Here is a 5,770-nt window from a genome sequence, read left to right as displayed (position 1 = left end):
CGCCTAATAAGGGGATCCATAGATCGAGTTAATGCAACCCTAGGGAGTTAATTAGAAAGAGATTTCAATTATTCAACCTAGGGTTAGACGTTGTTAGTCTCGAGAGGGATAATAATATAACTTAGGAATTTCTACGGATCAAGTCACATGAATAAATCTTCCGATTCAGAGTCAAATAACAAGTGAAGTCTAGGTGGATTTTTCCTTAGGTATTGTCTTAATCAATCGAGTTTTTCCAAAAGTAATTCCCCAATTCTATTTTCTGTGAATTCTTAGTTTAGTTAATTAGTTAGATAAAACAAACCCCATTATCCTTATGCTAGATAATAAAAAGACAGTTATTACTAGTACTTTTAGTTCCATTGGGTTTGATAATTCGGTCTTGCTAAAGCTATACTACTGTTCGATAGGTACACTTGCCTTCATCGAGATAATAGTTAGTTTCAAGAACGATTTATTATAAATATTTAAAACCTATCACGAATATCACGCATCAAGTTTTTGGCGCCGTTGCCGAGGAACTAAGATATTAGGAGCACTTGATATTTATTACTTTAGCCATTTACTTTTACTGCAATTTAAATTTTATTCTAATTTTTTATTACTAATTCTTCTTTTTCCCTTTTTCTGGCAGGTTTTTATAGTTTATGACTAGAAGAAACTCGTCAGGACCATTACTTTTTAACAGTGAGATCGATCGCACAGTTCGTAGAAACTAAAGAGAAATAAGGCGAAGCTTAAGATACATAGAGAACGAGCAAGAGGACAATATTCAAACCACAACCGAGGAGATGGCTGAAAACCAAGAAAATCCTCTACCTCCTGCAATTCTTTGTTAATCAAAATCTCGCTCACAAGACTATGTATGATTATGCTAAACCTAATTTAACAGGAACTGAGTCAAGTATAGTTAGACTTGCTATTGCTGTGAATAATTTTGAACTGAAACCTAACACAATTCAAATGATACAACATTTTGTTCAGTTTGATGGTTTGCAGGACGAGGATCCCAACGCTTACTTGGTAAATTTCCTAGAATTTTGTGATACCTTTAAAATTAATGGCATTTCTGATGACGCCATTCGCCTTCGGTTGTTTACCTTTTCGTTAATGAATAAGGCTAAACAATGGTTGAACTCGTTACCATGAGGGTCAATCACTACTTGGAAACAAATGACCGAAAAATTTTTATTAAAATATTTTCCATCGGCTAGAACAGCCAAATTACGTAATGATATCTCTTCTTTTGTGCAGATGGATTTAGAAACACTCTACGATGCATGGGAGATATACAAGGACCTTTTGAGAAGGTGCCCTCACCATGGGTTACTGTTTTGGCTACAGGTTCAAACATTCCGTAATAGCCTAAATCCTTCGACTCGGCAGATGATTAATGCAGCTGCTGGAGGAACTATCAATAATACGACACCTGAGGCGGCTTACGAATTTATTGAGGAGATATCACTGAATAACTATCAGTGGCAAGTTATGAGAACAAAGCCGACGAAAGTAGCCGGTGTTTTCAACCTCGACGCGGTTACTATGCTGTCTAACCAAGTAGAACTCTTAAATAAAAAGATTGACGGTTTGTATGGTTCTACTCAGGTACATCCAGTGATGAGGTGCGATTCGAATGGAGGAGGAGCATGCACAGAATATCAACCCTTCAACCCTAGCATCGAGGAGGAACAAGTCCAATATATGGGTAACAATAACTCTAGATCCCAAAATAACCCATAGAGTAACACTTATAATGCAGGCTGGAGGAACCATCTCAATTTCTCGTGGGGAGGTCAAGGAAATCAAAGGCCACAACATCCTCCGGGTTTTCAACAACAACCTTACCAGCAAGAAAAGAAGTCGACCTTGAGGAGATGCTAACCAAATTCATCTCGGTGTCAGGAACTCATTTTTAGAATACCGAGACGGCACTCAAAAATCAACAAGCATCAATTCAGGGGCTCGAAACTTAGATTGGACAGCTCACCAAGTTAATTTCCGAACGACCACAAGGTAGCCTGCCAAGCAACACTAAATCTAACCTAAGAGAGCAACTCAACGTAATTGCCATTCAAAATGAGGAAGGATTAGTGGCAAAACCAAGGCCAGAACCGGTAGTAAGCGAAGGTAAGAATGAGGTAGGCCAAAACGAATAAAAATCGGTAAGTACAGAATATAAAACTCGTGTGCCATACCCCAATGAGACAAGGAAAGACCGCTCAGACGAACAATTTAGTAAATTCCTTAAACTGTTAAAGAAACTACATATTAACCTACCGTTTATTGAAGCACTTTCGCAGATGCCAAACGCAGTCAAATTTTTAAAGGAGCTTCTAGCAAATAAATGAAAGTTAGATGAAAGGTCACATGTGGAGCTGAACGTGGTTTGCTCAGCCATTCTTCAAAATAAGCTACCCAACAAACTAAAAGATCCAGGGAGTTTTATGATTCCTTGTTTAATTGGTAGTTTAGATGTAAATAATGCGTTGGCTGATCTAAGGGCTAGTATTAATGTTATGGCTTACAAATTGTTTAAGCAACTAGGTTTAGGGAAACCCAAACAGACTAGGATGAGCATTCAATTAGCAGATAAAACTATAAGATTTCCTAGGGGTATTATTGAAGATGTGCTTGTTACAATCGATAAATTTATATTTCTCATTGACTTCGTTGTTCTAGACATAGAGGAGGATAACAACACTTCTTTGATTTTAGGAAGGCCCTTTTTAGCAATTGCTAGAACAATTATTGATGTTGGAACAGGTGAACTCACACTTCGTGTAGGAGACGAAATAATCAACCTTCAAGCTCGCAACCCGAACAACACATCGAAAATTGAAGGTGATTGTACAAATTGTTCTACTAAGATTGATCATACGGTGCAACCTATTTTGCAGGAAATAAGTTCGAAGGACACACATGAGCCATGTTCAATCCATAACAAAGGATCTACACATGAAGAACGAATGTTACAAATCAAAGAGTTAGATGAATGGCTTACATTTAAACCGAAGAAACACGATGAACCAAAATTACGCCAGAACGAGCTCAATACCTCACCAAATCAACTTAAGGTTGGAGATAAAGTTTCATTAGATGCCACAGATCTTCACATTGACACTACCAAACCGAATGAAGAAATTCCTCTTACGGTATTTAGCATTTTCCCATTTGGTATAGTTGAGGTAAGTCATCGTAAATTCGGCACTTTTAAGGTAAACAATACCCACCTAAAACCTTATTTTGATGAGATTCACAGCAGGAATGAGAAGTATAAACTCCTCAAACCACCATGACCATTCAATGGAGAGGTAAGTTGAGCTTAGACTATAAATAAACGCTTCTCGGGAGGCAACTCGAGCATTAACAATATTACTTTCTTTAAATTTTAATTTTTAAAATCTAACATACCAACCAAATCATTGAGAACGGGCTTTTCAGAACCACACGGCCAGGCACACGGGCGTGCCGTAGGCTGTGCACATACCACGGGATGTAACACGATCGTGCGATACAGCCGTGTAAAAACAGGGCAAAAATTTCTTCCCCAACACGGGATGCGATAAGTAGCCACAGCCGTGCGACATGGCCGTGGGCGAAACTGCCAAAATAACACGGGAGTGCAACACGCCCGTGTTTTGAAGCCGTGGGTAAACCTGTCAATTTAACACGGGCGTGCGCATGCCTACACGGGTGTGGGAGAAGTGAACGAAGATCGACACGATCGTGCAACATGGCCGTGTACACCAATTCGCCTAATTTCGAAAAGTACAAAACGCACGGGCTGAGCTTAGAGCACACGGGCGTGCCCCACAGCCATTTGCCCTAATTTCTCTATAAACACCTATTATTTATTTTATTTTATTTTTATCTCTATATTTTGAAATTATTATTATTTATTTCCTTTTAATACTATTTCATCCTGAGTTTTTACAATTTTTATTCTTCGGCTATTTCATTACGAGTAATTATGCTTCAGTATACCTCTTAAAGAGTTCTTGATTTGATCACAGTCAGAAAGAGCTCCAAAGCTCATCCTCTCATCAAAACTAAAAACTCCACCGGGAAAGGACTTATGGACTAATGAACCTCTACCACCATCGGAGTACCCTCCTCCACTCTCACGCCTATTATCCTCCAAAACTCCAGTTTAAGGAATTCATTCATCATTCAAGAAGTTTCACTTCTCTCCCTATCTTATGATTATGAATCTATCCTTTTCATTATATCTATCTTTGTACATTGAGGGCAATGTACATCTTAAGTGTGGGGGGTCTTTAATATCATCACTAGAAATCCCTGAATTGTGTCTTATTCTCATGTAAATCATTTATATCACTATTAGAATGAATTTTAATTAATTTATGATTTTTATTGATATGTCTTGAATTAAAACACTAGTGTATAAGTTTGGTAATGCCTCATAATCCTATTCCGGTGACGGATACGGGTTAGGGGTGTTACAAACTTACTTGCTGCATATCGACTTGGCTAAAAATGGCCAAATCGGCTGTGAAGAACAAATGTGAAAGCACCGGGCTAGAACGGGATAGACGTATCGAACACCATTGTCTAGCATGGATACTGGACTTTATGCAATGTCTAGGTGATTTCATACACAGGACGAACAAGTATGATGGCAGAGGAAATCCTTGCCTAACTCCTCTTACTGGACGAAATTTCTACGTTGGAACCCCATTCCACAATATCTGCATAGAAGAATTCATAACTACCAACATAACAACATTTATAAAGAATCTAGGTATACTTGCAGCATGTAGTGAAGTATCAATAAAATCCCACCTAACTCGATCATATGCTTTTTCTAAGTCAATTTTGATGGTCATCCATTTCTTGTTCTTTTGTTTTCTTTTCATGGAATGAATTACTTCTTGAGCCACAACGATGTTATCCGTAATGTTCCTCCCTGCAATAAAACATGTGTAGATACCTTTCCTCTATTTTCGCTATTTGTGTTGAAGTCTAGTCGGGCTACCTTCCCTATAATCCCTCATATTTCTTCAAGAATCCTCTTTTTTGTATAAGAACCCTGGAAGTCCCGGTACGTGTATTCAAGCCATCACCATGCATGGATCCGGTTGCAACAGATTAAAATCTTTGGTCCAAGGTTGGACAATAAGGTATTGCCCATAAATTAACTAAGGACCTTTCGATAAGACTTCTTCAAAATCATCGATACACTGAAACTTTGCTAAAAAGTATCTATTTTCTATATCCATGAGTTGAAAAGGTTTAGAAGGTCTCTATAGACTGTTGATCTGATTTTTATATCCCCATATGATATGCCTGCACCCAGCAATTTCAGAACCACCGTAGATTCCATTTCTTTGAAAAGAATTCGATGAATCCTATCAGAAAAATCTATTGCAGGGATCCCATTGACTATAAATCTGTTAATATCTCCTTCCAAAAATTCCAGATTGTCTTCCATTCCCACACCAGAATTTTTGATCGCCATCTTACCAAAATTTCCAATTCTGCTCCCCCATAAGTTTATCTTTCCATGACATATTTGGGGACGACCTCGATTCAACTAGCATTTCGGTGTTCGCCTCACCGTTGACCTTGTTGAAACGAACATTTTTATTATTACAATCCACATCTACTTGCCTACCTTCACCATCATTGTTTTCCAGACGAGTTTCGTTACCACCAAAACTCAGAGAGATTTTCATCGGACGTTAACAACTACTAGTTTAAATTTTAAAATGTAATGATTACTTCAAAATTTAAAAGTAATGATAAATTT

General features: G+C 37.9%; 1 non-coding gene across 1 annotated transcript; it reads right to left on the bottom strand.

Moving 5' to 3' along the window:
- Positions 1–1,221: 1,221 nt before the first annotated feature.
- LOC128294269 (small nucleolar RNA R71) lies at positions 1,222–1,328 on the bottom strand. The gene has a single exon (XR_008284583.1). It is a non-coding gene; the product is annotated as a small nucleolar RNA R71 (small nucleolar RNA).
- Between the last annotated feature and the right edge of the window lie 4,442 nt (positions 1,329–5,770).

The sequence above is a fragment of the Gossypium arboreum genome, chromosome 6 (genome assembly GCF_025698485.1).
Source record: "Gossypium arboreum isolate Shixiya-1 chromosome 6, ASM2569848v2, whole genome shotgun sequence".
In the NCBI taxonomy this organism is placed as follows: domain Eukaryota; kingdom Viridiplantae; phylum Streptophyta; class Magnoliopsida; order Malvales; family Malvaceae; genus Gossypium; species Gossypium arboreum.
This window is presented reverse-complemented; position numbering and strand designations above follow the sequence as displayed.